The following is an 18267-nucleotide window of genomic DNA, read 5'->3' as shown; positions in this document are numbered from 1 at the left end:
GATTTAAAAAAAAAAAAATTATTACACAATACCTGAGAACATATCAAAGTTATTTACAAAGTCTCTATTGAAGCATCCAAACACATCCTAAAAACAAAAATGTCTATTACCTTGGCTATTTGAACCTGGGGAGACTGCACAGAAGGTACGTATTAAACATTTTAAATAGGTTTTAATGAGTAAAAAAAACAAATCAAGCCTGACCTCAGAGAGTAACAAATGCCCAGACAGTAGGAAGATGGCTAATGGAGTCACATAAGGTTAAACATTCTTATCTGACACAGATGTCCATCTGAATTATTTACAAGGTAAGCTAACACATATCGCCTTAATGCTTGCAACATACTGCAATCATTCATACGTGTCACTCATTCCAAAGTGATATTATTCATGTATATTGTCAGGCAAAAAGTTGTAGATTTACAGGAAAGGGTGAATGAGCGCAAATTAACTACATAATCCATTTTCACAGGGTGGGAAAAGGGTGTCCGATTCTATAAATCCTGTTGATTTGTTAAAAGAACAGCATTTTATTTTTATTTATTTTTTTCAATCTGTAGTGTTTGTATCATTCTAAAAATACAAATTGATAACGACCCCCTTAGTGTTTTATGTATAAAACTCATCCTTATTTACATTATGTCCCATTAAATCTCCAAAGTATGTTGCACAGTATTGGTCTCTGTGTTGTCTCATATAAGAAAATCGGGGGAACTTTCTATATGAACTATCTCTAGAGTAGTTAGCGGTGGTAGGAAAACCATTACTTAAGCGGAAGTAAAGATATTCTAAGGCACCTGCAGCAATGCATCACCTGCATATAAGCACACATTTAAATACCAGAGAAAAGCACCATTCTGGATGCTAAGATGTTACGTAATCAACAACGAATAAGAAGGAATGAGATTAAAAAAGCATGACTATAAGAATTTGCAGGGCCGGCCCTACCATGGAGCAGAGTGGAGCAATTGCTGCAGGCAGCACTTTAGAAGGGGCGGCACTTTGCTGCCCCAAGCCCTTTTTTTTTAAGCGGAGGAGAGAGGGGCGCATAGTGGTTTTCGCTTACCAAGATCGAAATCCCAAGATCGGTGTAAAAAACAGACTGGGTTGCAAACCTGGTGCATTCACACACATGCATATTTACATAAACCGATGTGACCATCCAAAAGATTTTTTACTATGAAGCTTAATATAGTTACTCAAACACTTCTAAAACAAAATGCAATGACTACATCTACCATATATTGCCCTATTAGTTTATGCAGAATGTATGCAACCCCCCAAAACGAGACACGTAGTCTCAATAAGTGAGACTTCAGTTGTGGACACTTTCTCGTCAGCCATGACAGGTCCAAGCTCTCTTTAAGGACTTTTACATCTTTACTGGCCAGGACGGCAGGATGCACAGATCTCTTTTCAACTCTTCACAAAGTTTGACAAAGAGAAGCAAAGTACATGCCCTTCAGGTCTGAAAGTTAGTTTCGCTTTCATACAGTTATTCACTATTACCTCATGTATTTCAACTGAGATGTTTTGGTTTTTCCACTTGTGTGCTGCCAGTCTCTTTGGCAAACATACCAAATTCGCAAGCTAGAGACTACAATATAGGTCAGCACACCTAGAGTGAGACACATATAGACTTTGATCTTTAATTAATCGGTTTCTACAGAGTCAAATGCACCATGGCAGCTCAAGTTTTCTGGGGAAAGTGTAGTCTTATGTAACTTGTTCACATTCTCACATAAATATGGTTGCTTGGCATCTTAGTCATACATATATTTTAAAGGAACAGTATACAAATAAACGTCAATAAATGTAACACAAAAGGTAGCATACAAGTGCTCTAATGCAGACCTAAAAAGTAATGCCAAACCCTTAAAATCGAATCTCATTATTTTAGGGCAGTGTGTCTTAGTTTTTCCCACCCAAGTATACATACAACCCAGTTTCTCCAACATACAGCCTATTACACCCAATTTCCTTTCTAGTCAAACCAAATCAAAGTTTTGTAGTTATAAATAACTTTATGTACCCTCTACACCCATAAGAGGTACACCAAAGGACTTACATATTACTGGTGAAGAAATACTGCCCAGACACACTTTTTAATGCTCAAGGCCACAAACAATGGTTGAAAGGTCAGATACCATTAAATGTAATTATATTTTTGCTCACAGACTAGGGATCCTACAAAAAAACTCTGATCAATCCTACCATTTTATAGGGTATGGCCAGAGGTGTAGTTAGGGGAAGGACACACTGTATAGTACCTATTATCCAAATTGGGGTCGGCAGGAGTGTTTCAGCTCCTGGCTTCACCATGCAAGCATAAAGGACCAACCCTAGTGAGCTTCTACTGCAGGAAGAGTATGACTGACTCTGTATAAGGTGTAGTAAATCAGAAAGATTTCTCCTGAACTATACATTATGCAGGGTCAGCTCAGTCATTCACATTGGAGAAACTTTCCCTACATAATGAATAGCTGTTAGAAAGTTAAAACCACAACTCTTTTCAAATATCCTGACCACCCTCCCTTTATGTATTTGCCATTTGACAATAAGGTTTCAGCCGAATACATTAGACAGATCAAGGTTCTTTGTAATTCGTGACTGATGATGTTTTATAGGAAAACAGGATTATATGATTTTGGATTGAAGCATTCTGTTTATATCTATGCTTCTTGTATGTAGCCCCCTAAAGCCATTAAAATGTCATTTTAAATCTAAGCTAAGTCCATAGTAACATGAGAAGATACGGTGATCTTATTAGCCAATAATTTCAGGATACGCACATATATTTCACACATTGCTGACCAGCACATGTGAAGTGCTATAGCCTGCAGTATGTGTGATGTATTACTGACTCCCTTCTGGGTGCTTATACATCTCACTCACTGGGAGGTAAGGACCTGGTTGACATAGACACAGACAAGGTCATGTATGTAGGGAAATCAGAACACATAACTATGTTTTTTAGACACCCATAAACGCAGGAGAACTACCCACAGGTATATCAGTATGTGATGATGCAGATGACAGCGTCTCTTTTAAGCATGTATTAACTTGACCTAAATACACCTATGTGAGTATCTTAAAGCAAACTCTCTTGTTTCTGGGTCATGCAGATCTAATTTACAGCATGACGCTGCGATCACACCTCTAGCATAGAAAATCTAGGCGTATTTTATTGCCTTTGTTTTATCAAGAAGAAAAAGGTTGAAAGATGATTAATATATTGTGTAAGACAACGAGGATATACCACTAACAAAACACAGAATGCAATCTTCATACACACACTATATACACATATCTATATGTACATGTATACATCTGTATTGTAAGACATAACAAACAAAGAAAGTAAATCTAAGTTAACATTTTGGAATGAAGAGATTGGAACGAAACACAATCTTCTGGAGAACCTGGGCAGCTTTCTAGGTAAAAGCATTTGCAACTTCCAAATACCTACGTTACAGCTTTGTGTTATTGCCAAAGAAGTGGTTTATGTTATTGGATTTTAGTATATGATCACCTTATTAAAACAAAAACACAAAAATCGCAGCAATGTTTCCACTAGACGTTTTAGTCTTTAACAGGGAAACTTCTGTAACTTTCTCTAAAGCCGTGCTATTCGATACCTTTCCAGGGCACCAAAGTCGACAGTAATAATGATTTCCAGTATAATATATATTATATATACACACACATAACATATAAAACACCCACTAAAGGGTTACTAGTAGATAAAGCAGCCTTATTTGGTGAACAACAACTTCCAACCAGGAATGGAAGTAAGGACATAAGCTATTTTTAGTACAGCATGTTTGACTGTATATTCTCAATAACATTAGGAAGCAGTCATTCCGGTATCTAATATTACCAAAATGCTGCAAAATGTACATCTCACTCACTCACACAATCTAGTACAGATTAAAAGAGTTTTATGTTGATCATTTATCTTTCCTTTATAAGGGCAACTACATATAGCAAACTTGCATGGTGGGTAACAAAAAAGTTGCAATGTAATTAATTATGATCCAATATCTTCATTTGTTAAAAACTACTTCCCTGAATGGGAGGATTTCTTTTAATAAGTCCAAAAAACACATTTTAGAACCACGAAATCAAACTAAGAACAGCACAGCTTCAATAATTGAACATGCTTTATAAAAAAAAAAAAAACATATGTATACATATTGCTCAGTTTGTCTTTTTTTTAGATTTTAAAGTAGTGTACATTTGAACATAGTATTTCAATAGGACACAACAGCGAAATTATTCAAACACTGCATGGTATTAAATCACTACTTACAATTAGCAGCAGGGAAAAGGGAAAAACAACAAAGGAGGAAAATTAAAGTTGGTAAAAAAAAAAACACATTCCTACAGATGCAACAAACTGAAACACTGCAAATAAAATTACAAAGTACCGGTAATTCTCATTTAGCTAGATCCCTACAGAAGCAGGAAAGTCAAACTGATCAAAGTATACAAACAATAGGCTACCTACACTTGATGGATTTCAGTTCTTTCATATTTCAACGAGGGTGTCATGTACTTGCTTAAAATGCATTTCCACGCAGTGGATCTTCCTCAAGCAGAAAGCATACCGATTTCGGTGTCCGCCATAGCTTTTAGTCCCAAAAAAAGGATGAAAAACAAAAGGAGTTTTCCCAAGACAGGAATTCTCCCTTGTCAAATGCAATATGTAGCTGCTGAGAAAGCTGGTCGCAGTCACACAGCAGCGACAGCCTGCATGTAATTGCTGGTAATCTATACCCCTTCAGTATTTACTTACATTAAAAAGCTATGAACAGTTGCTATTCAGGGTCAAATTGTGCCTATTTGGAATGAAATCTGGCTGTCGCAGGAGATCAGGTTAGCAGCCATGCATACAGCTGTCATATAATCCACTCTTCCTCCACCCCTTCAGACAAAGCTACCAACTGCTAATGCAATCTGATAATTAGCATATGTAAAGAGAAAGGGTTAGACTATGACATCAGCTCGCTGTGCTTCCTCTTACAAAAAAAAAATGTACATGCAAAAAAGGAAACAATTCAAAGTCCTTGAAAGAGCGAAACCTCTTTCTAAGTCAGCCCCTTTTTGGTGAGCCTTGTGTAACAACCCAGTTTAACTATTCGACAGCCAGAATTCCTTCTAGTGTAATAAACAAAACCCAAAAATGTACACCAGCAACTGATACAAAAAAAAACAAAAACAAAACAAATGTAAAAAGAAAAGCGGGAGAACACGAATGCTCTGGTTTCAGAAAATGTAATGTAAAATACATTTAATGTTAAAATTCTTTAAAAACAGAAACCTTGTAACACTTACACACTTATTGAGAATTCATATATTTAAGTTGAATGTTTTAATGCAATTTTAAAGCATAATAAGGTTTTATTTACATCTATAATTAGTCCCATGGCATTTAATGAAATAGGTATGCAAGCAGTTGATTTGAACATTTATGTCTGCCAGTCAAAGGTCTGGCAGGGTAGTGAGTGGCAGAAATAAGCGGAACGTTTAATGAAAGCCCCCCGCTCAGTTATACGTGTTCCCCTACACAGGTTTGTTTACCCAATGCCCCCTCTCGTCTGCTTTCTTCTAATGCTTAGTCTACAGTTTATTTCTGCCTGACCATTTAATGTTCCCTGCAGTGCCTCTTTCTTTTCATTACTTTGAGTGTGAAACCACACTCCCACTAGCCACCCCCTTGTTCTGTGTCTCTCCCCTTTGCCTCCCTTCTTTGCCATGCCTTCCTTTGTGTTGCCTGCCTTAGATTCTTTGCATGATGCCATGTTAGGAAGGTATACACCAAGTAAAGGGGCGTAAACCTAACCCATGATTGGATAGTGAGCTCAAAAGGAGGAATAGAAAGCAGCCAGAATGGCTTTAATATACATGAGATTTAGGCTAAGTGAGACATAAGCTCACCAGTAGGACCCTCTACCTTATATACCGGTTTGTTATTTCCACTGTATGCAAACTTTAAGATCACGTATTTTAAAGAAGCAATACTCATCTGTGTGTTATTTTAGCTAACTTTGTAATTTACTATAAGATTCAACCCTTTTACCAGGGTGGGGAAGGCGCGTTCTCATATGAAAAGCCCTTAATGTGAGAAAGTGCACAGGTATCAAGAAGGATTTTCTTAGAATAGGCAAGCTAATAACACGACTCGATTGTTTACAAAGAAATAAAACAAGAATATATACAAGTTTCTAAACAGTTGCCTATATAAACGCATTTCCATTATTTGTTTTATAACTTTCCTTTATAGACTTCTAATGGAGCTTGGAAAAACAGGACCCTCTTCTTTCTGTACTAGTATGATTAATGGGTATGCACCAGCCGTCACATGTATATAATGGCTAAATGTTAAATTATGATTAATATTTTTTAATCTTAACGCATAGAGAGACTCATCAGAATCCTCACTATACAATAGGTCTGACCCTCCCCATTACATCATTTGCTTTGCAGGCAATGCACTTGGACCCACTACACAGTGCATGCATTTGAAGTACTAGCGTATTAGGGGGTCTAATGAAATCCCCTATACACATGTGCATTTGGCTCTCCCATTAATTTCAGTGACAGTGATTGGCAGTGGTGTTGTAATATACTTATTTTTACATCTGCGATGCCAACAGATAGAAAAATATATATTTATTGCCTCTAATTATTTATGTTTGTGGCCTTTTTGTATTACTTTTGAGATTATATGTTTTTTTTACTGACCTCAACTGACCGTTCCGCTAGACCTGAAGGAGAACTCCCACCATACTGCCTAAAGATTATGTAAGTATTTTATGCTGTAAGTTCTTTTAAGTCTTTAAATTTTACTCACCTGCCAATGATCTCCTGGCACTCTTCAGGATCTTTCCTCATGGCTTGGAGACCTCACGGACCTAGAAACCCTGCCATGATGACATTACATGCAACTTAGTATCTTACTGGAAAGTATAAATGCCATGTATTCCAGGAAAGTGTGGCCTTATTCTCTACAATATTTGGCTACCAGCAAGGGGACACTATGTTGCATGTAATGTCATCACTGCAGTGTTCCATGTGGCCTTCACTGGAAACCCAAAAGCATGGACAACCTCAGGTAAGTTTTCCAACACACTGCTTCATTGAACACTTAATAGTTAAGCACGCAACACTAGGAACCCCAATGACTACACAGCTATAATCACAAAAAGCAGGGGTTCCCCTTTAAGTACTAAGCTTAGCCCAAGGTTACTCATTACGGCTTTCTAACACAATGTATACAAGTAGGATATGAATGCATAGCTAAATACCTTGTTTTATGTTAAACAATGCGATATTCATGGCACCATGGACATTAAAGAAGCTCTAATCAACTCGGGTTGTCTAATAGAATCCAAAGTTATTTTTAATTTCCCATTGGAATTTCGAAAAAAATTAGTTGTATCTGCTGAGATCCAGCTTGTTTTCCGTAGCTGTCTGACAGCTGGTGCGCCGGTTGATATCTCAGCCAGCCAGTTGAGACCAGATGCTGAACAAGCAGTGTTCTTCTCCAGTGAAGAACGCTTGCACTGGCTCACAGAATCTAGTTAAGATCTATCAATGTTGGTTAGAAATGAGCCATTTGATGCAGTAGGCAGTGTTGCTCTAAAGCTAGATTCACACAATTTGGGAAAATGTAAAGCTGAACCAATCTCAACCAAACAACTAAAGTGGTTTTTTTACTTGTTGGCGAGAATAAAAACGTGAAAGGACGTAATGCAGACTGTTGGTATGTGAATACTTCTTATCGCTTTCAAATTATTTGAATGCATCATCGTTCAGAAAACCACTGCTTTGCTAAATTATATTCTATTCTTAATTTACATTGTTTTACTTTATAATTAAAGAAATCACCCCTGTATATCCACTATAACCATAACAAGCCACTCTGGGGAGCTGTGTTACCAAGGCTTCATTTTAATCATGTTGTAATCATTGATTTGCGGTTTGTACGTAACAAGTAATTAGCTATGTTTCCCCACTGGGCAGAATGAACATGCAAATTTTGTCTGGAAACATAATCTGCAGTGCTTGCAATGCAAAGGACAAATGACCTTGACAAGATGATATTTTCTTTTCTGATTTTACAAAGTATTCTGACATTTTAAAATGGAAATATTAATCAACATGGACGATTAAGTATTTTTACACGTTTGGATTTATTTCACAAAAGTAAGCGGTATTTATTTAATGCAATACACTGTTTTTTTTTCCCTGTAACACGTATGTTTAAAAGACCAGTGCATCTTACATTATTGTAGAATTTACAGGGACAGCCATGCCTAGATTTCCATCTTGAATGTATAGTTTGTGTCTATATAGATTTATATATATCTGTAATGATGATGATGATTATTATTATTATTAAAGGTCGAGCCAACAATGGATGCTTGTGATAAAGCAAAGTGTTTAACAAAATAATATTAATTTTGATATGAATGTCCCTTTAGAAACAGTTTATTGGGAATGCAATGCTGGGTATCAGTGTATCACAGTGTTTACACATAACAAAAAACAAACCCCATTTAAAATTTTTGACAAAATAAGAACTTACACTCTCCTATTCACTTTACACTCCATACCGCCATCAGTTTTTTTTTTTATAGAGTACAAGCACATTCTGTAGCGCTTTTACAGTAGGGGAGAGTTAAAATTGACCCCGAGGTCAGTGGTCCCACAGAACGAAAAAATTACTAGTGCCAACACGCCATAAGGCCACGGTGGACACCTGTAAGAGATGGTGATTTCCCTTTTTTCTTACTGGATAGCAGAGGCATTACTAAACATCTACATTTGGGCTGCTGCGGTCATTTGGGAAGTATCGTGCAAGTTTATTATTATTATTTCACTTATTCTTATTTTCACCTGTGAGCACGAGAATTAAGTTTATTATCATTTTCTTGCATTACTAAACATCATCTGCATCCACCAGGCAAGCCAGAAGACCTACTTTTCCCACAGAAACCTTGTAGTGCTACCACCAAGGGGTTTCTGTAAATACGATCACCTTTTGCCTCTACATTAATTTTATAGATGGACCCCTTGTCTGCATTAGACACCCTTTAAACAAAGCAGAGGTGCAGAAGCCAGAGGTTGGGTACTGGCCTGAGGCAATACATGACTCAGCCGAATCCCTTTAAGGATGAATAATAATGTCTCTGCCACTCCCTTAATTTCATGTGGAGGGGTTTTCCCATCACCTTTAGTCCACTCCAACTAATGTGTGCGGGCTTTACTTTTTTCTACCCTCATATATACCACCTGGGTTTCTCTCCTTCACACTTGTTTTAAGGAGTAATATTTAATCTCAATACACTTGAACATACCACCATATACCATGTGCGCGTGCACAGGAGAATATACCCTTCTAGCAACATGGCCGTGCACATTGTGAAAGTTTCACTAATGCCCAGAGTGTATCTAATTTAATCCTTCACAGTTGCCTCGACCCAGATCCCTCAAATATTCCAAGGAAGGAATATTCAAACACAGACGCTATTCTGTTCATCTATTGAAGGTTTTGGATTAGCTTGAGTGTGGTTGCAGGTAGCATTCAGCTGGCACAACGCTAAGCTAAGAATCACAGGAGCTGTCTTTCATCAGTAGCTGGTTAGCAGCGAGTTTACTTATTCTCTAGAAACCCTCAGTTCTATTTCTGGAATGATTTAATTCCTTCCAGCTGTGTAAAAATAGGGGCTGCAGAGGGTGCAGGTATGACTAAAGAAAGAGGAGCCTCAGCATTGGGGAGGAGGGCAATCCCTCTGTACACATTTATAAATGAGGCCATTTTCTTTAAATATGTTTTTTGGTAGCATATGAAACAAGTTTTCTTATCACATGCAACATAAACAGGCAGGTAGCTTTCTCTGACAGTATTTCCCTTTAGTATAACTTCACCCCATAACAAGTTTTTAGAAGAGTTTCCAATAACGCTTACACTACAGATAACAGATGCACTACAGTTGCACAACCCTAACCAACTTCAAAATTTATTTGCTCCAGTTAAAAATAAGTTTTGTATACACTAACCTATTTGAATTATTTTAAGTTCTCCTCTGTACAAATACCTTAAACAATAATTATATTCTTTGACCCATTGATGACAACTGATGTGCCAGGCACGTCAGGGAAAAATATCCGTTCACAACAATTGGGAATTCTTAATCCTGGTTAGATGACACACATGACTTAACATGTTACACAATTAAAGAAGGACATGAGTAATTAAAGGGAGGGAGACAAAAAAATGCACTTAAGGCTGACCTCATCATAACCATACCTGGAACTTTCTAAAATTACCCAACCGGGAGACTCTTTAATGGCCAATAATTCAGATTTTATGTAGCAACTCATCAACTGCATTAACCAAATGACTGTAACCCGTGAAAAACTTGAATTTGTTGTTACTTAAAAAGTTACACTTAGATTCAGTTCAAACGGGGATATCAACCATAACATACTGTTAGCAAAAGCACTAATCAGGAGTCTTACATTTCATCAGATCAATGTAAAGTATCAATGCGCCAGCTCCTGAGATTGCGCCACTTCAGACCCCGAGACTTGTATCCGCGTTCTGTATGGGATATCAACAAACAGACAGAGCAGATAAGAAGAGGACACCTACTATGATTAGAGGCACCTAAGGTTCACCTTAAATGATCCAAAGAGTAATTCTAGTTCTAGTTGACCTGTTCACATTCTATTTTTAAAAACGAGGGTCAAAGTATTTTCTCTAAACAGCATGGATCTACAGACTGGCCTCTAGGTGGACATTCCACCCATACTGGTGACAGCATACACAGAAAATCACAAACCTCTCAATTTTGCTAAGGTTTTGACATACGGAGAAAGGATGCTCTATAGGCAACAGAGTGTCATTAACCTGCAATACTATGAAGCATTTAGGAAAAAAAAAATTACCCATTGAGCAGGGTTGTAATAAAAAAATAAATAAAATATAATAATAAATATATATATATATATATATATATATATATATATATATATATATATATATATATATATATATAGCCCCTATAAATCAGCATTGCACTTAACTTGTTAATATTCCCATCTGCTAAAAGAACAGAGAATTAAGAACTTCTTTAAATAATCTGTGTGGAAGGAGGAAACAACAATCAGTTTACAGAAGTGAACTTCCTTTGCGCCATACATAATTGATGGATAGGGTCTAAATGGTACATAGCAGCTGCTATCGCCCCTTTTTAGTCACAAGGAGAAATATTCTCATACACCGTTGTCTACACAACACAATAGGCAGAACTCAGTGAAAAGCATTTTCCTTCCTGCAGTTTGGTAAATATCCTGTAAACAAGGGCCTATTCAATATAATGAACTAAATAAGAATACTAAATGTATGTCCCTGTAGTATATTAGATTTATGACAATGTTCCATTTACACAAAAAAGGTTTTATTAGTAGTTTATAAATTGTACTAACATCTATTTATCAAGGTCTGGTAAACCTTACACACCAGAAACCGAATTCATTGTACTGTTGATAATTTAGATTTGTATTAATTGGCACAAAATACAGGCACGGATAGTTTGTCACTGTAAAACTGAAAAGTGTCTTTAAAGTTCCTGTGTTATAATGTGGTTAAACCTTTAAACCTAAGTTACAGATCTGCCAAAATGTTTTACTTAAGCTGAACAGCACCTGTAACCAGACAAACCTCCAAAAGTGCTGTGTTGCAGTTTTCTTTTGGTAAGTGTAAGGCTAGGTTTCCACTTGGGTTTTTGTCCTGCGTTATTTGCTCGATGAAAAACGCCAGTTTTTTCTGGCGTTTTAGCCTTTCTGTGGAAATTGCTTTTTTGACCTTAGGCAGTTTTTCCAGCCTTTACACGTTAAAATTGTCACCCAGCTAAAAGGGATTAGGATAAATGGCAAGTATCTGCCCTCTCCTGATGTCATTTACTTGGTAGAGTTCTACTTAAACACGCCTCGGCGGACCCTTTTGTCTCTTTTCTGTGGTTTGTAAGGCATGCTTTATTCCGAATGTCAGCTCCTCTAGGAAGATTGGCCCCAAATGATGGTGCAAATTGTTTGCTGTTGCTTTTGGCATGCAGGATCCAGTTGATGCGTCGGGTATGTTTGTTTGTAATGGCATGTTTGTTCCAAATGGTGTAAAATTCAATATGAACTTTGTTTTGTGTGAAACTGTTTGTTTCCAATCTATTTCTCGTAGGACACACAGATACTGGGTCCATCCTCTGCATTGTAACTGTGGAAAAAAAACGCCATAAAAAACGCCAAGGCAAAACCCACATGGCTTTTTCATGGCGTTTTTTCTCTCCCATAGACTTCTATTGGAGAAAAACACCAAGATTTCCTTGCAAAAAACGCCAGAGTGTCAACATGCTGCGATTTTTTAAAACTGCCACAGAGCCCAAAAAAGCAGTAAAACGTCAAAGAGGACTGAAAAAACGCCAAACAGAAAAACGCCAAGTGGATATGGCATTGTACGATTTCCTATTGAAGAACAGCTAACATCTGGCCACAGCGTTTTTTTCACTAATAAAACACAGTGTGGCTGAATTGGCGTTATTATGGCCGTTTTTGCAAAAAAAACCAACAAATGGAAACCTAGCCTAATGCCCTCTTTAATAACCCTCCACTGTCCAGCCCTCCAGCACAAATGGCTGTATTTAAGAACTAAGCAAACATGGTAAGAATAACTTAATAGCTTAAATAACTTTTGTTTTTCCTGCCAATCAGCAAATCAAATGCAAACGCTTTCAACACATGCACACGCGGATCTGAAGAGACCCCAGCACACAGCAATCACTGAAGATGACTGGCAGTAAGCATATCATGTGCATGGAGCACGCTATGATGCCCCCAACTGAATAGCCAGAGCAACTTCGTTAGTCCATGATTGTAAGCCCATAGTTGCACTGCTGAACATAGTTTGTTTTATATAATCACGTAATTGCTAGTCTAGAGCTTACAGAAGGACTAATAGGCGGTATCAGTTTTTTTTATCAGCTTAATAAACATACAAGTTAACAGGATGAATAGAAGGATTGTAGAAAACTGCTAGGTAATTTGGGAGTGGATCCGCTTTCATTAAATGGGGAATCTAGAATGGATATCAATAAACAAAACCATTAGAGGGACACCCCAGGCATTGTATGCACTTTAAGTTTTGTGATTTAACCCTTGCAAATGCCAGGTAGCATTGGCCCATTTTCCCAACCTAGGCTTTTTTTTATGTGCAGGAGATATTTGCCTTAACACATCTCCTTACATGCCACCAGTCTGCTCCAGCGCCAACTCTGAACACTGTGGGTGGAGAAAGCAATCCTATTATATCAAAATTAATGCTTTTTGCCACCGATTGGCTCCTTGAAACTACCAATTAGTAGCAAGAACAGGACTACAGAGAAGGAGGACAGCAGCAGGGCGGCAGCTACTACCTCAGGAAAGTGGTTTTTGTTTTTCAATTTTTGAAGAATGCATACTAATTAAGCATGTAATAAATGTACCCCGATGATTAAGGGACTAGACAGACAATTGGTAAGGTATTACATTGTGATGGTAGATAAGGATAAAGATATACTGAGAGAGCTCCATAGGTTGCAGCTGATGTCAGGAGATATGCTGCTATGTAAAACATAATCATATACACAGATCAGCCATAACTTTATGGACACCTGCCTAATATTGTGTAGGTCCCCCTTTAGCTGGCAAAACAGCCCTGACCCGTGGAGGCATGGACTCCACTAGACGTCTGAAGGTGTGCTGTGGTATCTGGCACCAAGACGCTAGCAGCAGATCCTTTAAGTCCGTGTATTGAACTTGCTTATCCAGCACATTCCACGTATGCTCGATTGGATAGAATTTGGAGGCCAAGCACCGTGGTTGTGTTCCTCAAACCATTCCTGAATCATTTTTGCTTTGTGGCAGGGGGCATTTTCCTGCTGAAAGAGGCCAAAGTCATCAGGGAATACGTGTCCATGAAAGGGTGTACTTCAATAGGTGGTAAGTATCAAAGTAACATCCACATGAATGGCAGGATCCAAGCTTTCCCATCAGAAGTTTGGCCAACGCTGCCTCTGCTGGCTTGCTTCTTCCCATGCATCCTGGTACCATGTGTTCTCCAGGTAAGTGATGCACACATACCAAGCCACCCATGTGATGTAAAAGAAATGTAATTCATCAAACCAGGCCACCTTTTTCTATTTGTCCTTAGTCCAGTTGTTATGCTCACGTGTCCATTGTAGGCACTTTCAGCAGTGGACAGGGTCAGCATGGGAACACTGACTGGTTTGCGTAGCCCCACACGCAACAAACTGTGATGTTCTGACCCTATTAGAATCACCACTAACCTTCTCAGCCAGACGTCAACCCCCCCCCCCCATAACATCAGTGAGGCTTTGCCATCGGCGGCCAAGGCTCACACTGATGTACGCTTTTCCTTCCTTGGACCACTTTTGATAGGTACTCACCACTGCAGGCCGGGAACACTGCAGTGTGGAGATGCTCTGACCCAAGTCTTCTAGCCATCATAACTTGGCCCTTGTCAAAGTCTCTCAGATCCTTGCCTATTTTTCCTTCCTCAAAGTTCAAATTTGAGCACAAAATATTCACTTGCTGGCTAATATATCCCACCCATAGACATGATAACAAGATTATCAGTGTTATTCACTTCACCTGTCAGTGGTCATAATGTTATGGCTGCTCAGTGTGAGTGTGTGTGTGTGTGTATAATATATATATATATACACACACACACATATATATATACATATACATATATACACACACACACACACACACACACATATATATACATACACATATATACATACACACACACACACACACACACACACACACACCCCTCCATGCAGTTTTGAGATCAAGCAAAAGACCACTACAGTAGAGACCTGACAGAGATAGAGGGTCTAACCAAGGCAGGCGGATTTCGATGTTGGACAACCATTATGAGGTTTGAAAAATAAAACTATGACAGTAATAAGATTGCCCATTTGAAACTATAAATGCAAGGTTACATAACATCTAGTAAAGACTAAAAAGTGTTTGCGGAGGACTACTCACTGGAACAAGTTAAGCATAACCACTTATCTTCAAATATTTATCTTGCTAGAGGGCTAGCCCTAGTTTTTGAGGTTTAACATCAAAGAGACTCAAATAATGTACATGCTGCTCCAATAATATATTAAGTGCTGTGCAACTCAAAACAGATTAAAATAACTTCTATGGAATTCCAAATATAGGTCACGGAGTGATATTTATCACAACATCAATTTACTGATAATGGTTTATCTACCATACACATTAATCACATAGATTAAAAAAATATCTATTAAGAGATTATATATATTTACACATGGCTATATAAAATATACTCACACACACAAACAATTTATTTTACAAAAAGACTTCTGGTGTCATGCTATACTCATGGTAGGCACGCGCACTAAAATATATACACCACACTATGGATGCTAACTCCTTTGGGGCCAATTAGGCAAAAACCATGTGTCCGTTCAGTATAAGGAACACTTTAGGGTTTGGGAGATGGTGCTAGTTTTACAAACACTTAACAAGTTTAGAGCATCTTGTTAAGACAGGTTGTGACACCGGAAAGAAACCCCCTCTGTCATTGTGCACTACCTTGGCAGTGGGCCATCTGCTAAGAAGGCGATAGCCTCTTTGAGATCTCTGACCCATTATAGTGGCAGAGTGTACAGGAAGTAGCCATGGAAGCGCACCTGCTATTTCACACATAAAAATATCACCACAGACTGTTAGTAATGCAGCTTAATAATACCAAAATATCCCTCATAAGAGCAACAAGGAAATACACAGTTGTTCAAACGCAATTAGTTTCTCCCTTGCATTAACAGTATTCATGCTAGATAAGCGTGGCACTTAAGACAATGGCTTGCCAACTTAATTTTATCATCTGTTATTGGCATACACATTAAACATTAGTATATTGTAACTGTCACATGACAATAAAAGTGGTGGCAAGAATAACGAAATGGTTTAGAATGATTATATAAACAATATACATTGGGGACCCTTGATCAGACAATAAGACAGGGCCAAAACTACTACTTGGTGAACTAGTCGGATAGCGGGTGACACCACATGGTGCCACCTACGCTGGCAAGCGAGTGCATGCATGTATAAAAAATGATACAAGTGAACTACCAGCCTTTTAACATACTTGCTGTCAGGACAAACAGCGGTGGAACCTAATATGCAAACTCTGGAGTTTGTGACGTTCAAAAACACAGCAGGCCTTTATGAACAAGCAAAAAGCCAGGACCAAATTTTCATGATGTTGTCCCTTAACTTTATTTCCCCACAGCACTGCATATCTGACTGAAATCATCTTCCCTATGACCTCTCGCCATCAGTCTAAAAGACAATTTCCTTCTTAGCAAAACTGAACATTTTCTTTAAGGCTTGCTTGTCTCCTAGGAGGCAGGATTCTCTCCAGCGGCCAGGGGTCAACAAGGATTTTCCCTGTTGATAATTCTGTAAAGTCTCTAGAGTTGGGAAGATGAGCAAAGATGGCCACAAACATCCAGATAAATGATTACTATATTCCCCTGGCATCTTTAGTATGCCAAAACCACCACTTTTACAAATAACTGAAAAGCTGAAACCAAGTCTAACTGAAGGGCCTGTAAATGAATGTGCTGAAGACTTTGCTTTCAGAAAATAGCCACCCTGAGGAACTTTTGCTATTCCGGTGAATGGAAAGTTGCAAATAGGCTGCTGTGATCATCCCAGGTTGAAATGGACGTGTTCCATGTCATTGTTTACAATGTACAGGTCAAAAATAAATTAATTTCTCTGCCTCCTTTGTAAAACTAAAAGTCATTAGCTTTCTTCACCTTGGGAGAATAAAAGGCCAAATGAACATGAGGGTGGTTGAAACTCTATATGGTAACCACTGATAATTATCTACATAATCCATACATTTATACAGGAGAAAAAAAAATAACCAAAGACTGCCTAGAACTAGGAAGAACCTGGTATCAGAATATCCAAGAGGTGAAATTGTCACTAGCCCAGTAAGTGTAAAAAAATATTTTTTTCTCTGTCTGGAGCCTCAAAATTCTTCCTGTCCCTTCAGCCCAAGAAAGGGCCAAGTCTTGCTCTACCTTCTGCAATTCTTGACAGAGCGGGCCACTGAAGCAACACCTATTTTTGACACTTGCTGCCTTACACTAAGGCCTACTGCAACCGCCACTAGAAGAACAGTTCTTTTCATTGCTGCTGAATTAAACTCCAGAAGGAACAACAAAGGTGTGTCTTCCTCTTCAAAAGTTAGGTATCTTCCTCATGGAGATACCTAATTTTCTTTCTGGGTGATTACCATACCAAGGAACTATCCAGATTTGGCCTGGAAAACTCCAAGAGAAGAGCTGCTTCTCTGGTTCTACATCTGAATTCTCCGGGTCGCAGGAGCAGGGTCTTGACACACCCCACAGCCCACCCATTTGCACTTTAAATGGGGGTGTTTCCTGCATCACCAGTGGTACCGCCCACCATCAGCGGGCAGTCCTGACCGCGTCCGGCAAGGGTAGGCTCTGGGTGGCAATTACACTCTCCTTTAATAATACTCACATCCGCATCCGGGGACTTACTAATACAAACTAAAGCGGGATTAACATTTGGGCAAGTAAGGAGGAGCAATTTATAGTTTTATTCTGCCCTACCCGAGTTGAGAGGAGGAGCTCTACCAAGATTGCGGCCAGGGATATCATCATAGACTGAATCGTTCCTATTTAAAGTAAGGTCCATACCATATAAAAAAAAAAAAAAACCCTCTCTCTCACTCTCAAATAAATTCAACAGAAGAAGAAAATGCAATGTGTGCAGCTGCTTTGCAACTATTTGTGCACTAGACCAGGAATGAGAGGGTGGGGAGGGGGGGCGTCTCACACTGCATTTTGTCTTCAGAGCTTAGTAACAGCTGGCTTCTGGTGATTAAGGAAGTTGTATGGGCCTTTTACATATTGAACGCAACAGCACTGAAATTAGAACAATCAGCACTTCTCATGTGAAAAGCATTTAGAACAAAGGGTGAGTCACGGCTGCAACTGCTACCTAGTCAAATCTAATACACAGTGAAATGGAACGATGTACATATTATGACATAACTTGACAGGTCTGTTCAAAAAGACAAAGTACTATTATGTTATTTGCCAGGCTACCACC

The 18267-nt window shown here is 38.4% G+C and overlaps 1 protein-coding gene across 6 annotated transcripts in view; it reads right to left on the bottom strand.

Annotated features, from left to right (window-relative positions):
- The window catches only part of SIPA1L2 (signal induced proliferation associated 1 like 2), a 99673-nt gene that overhangs the window by 66688 nt on the left and 14718 nt on the right, over positions 1 to 18267 (bottom strand). For 4 of the 6 annotated variants that reach the window (XM_053458483.1, XM_053458487.1, XM_053458486.1 and 1 more), the window contains exon 1: positions 4511 to 4911. The exons of 1 other annotated variant lie outside the window; for it this stretch is intronic. The gene's annotated coding sequence lies outside the window, so the exon portion shown is untranslated. Of the gene's footprint in view, positions 1 to 4510; positions 4919 to 18267 lie in introns of those variants that run through there. One more of the 6 variants, XM_053458485.1, reaches the window with a different exon arrangement.

This window comes from Spea bombifrons, chromosome 3 (assembly GCF_027358695.1).
Source record: "Spea bombifrons isolate aSpeBom1 chromosome 3, aSpeBom1.2.pri, whole genome shotgun sequence".
In the NCBI taxonomy this organism is placed as follows: Eukaryota; Metazoa; Chordata; class Amphibia; order Anura; family Pelobatidae; genus Spea; species Spea bombifrons.
This window is presented reverse-complemented; position numbering and strand designations above follow the sequence as displayed.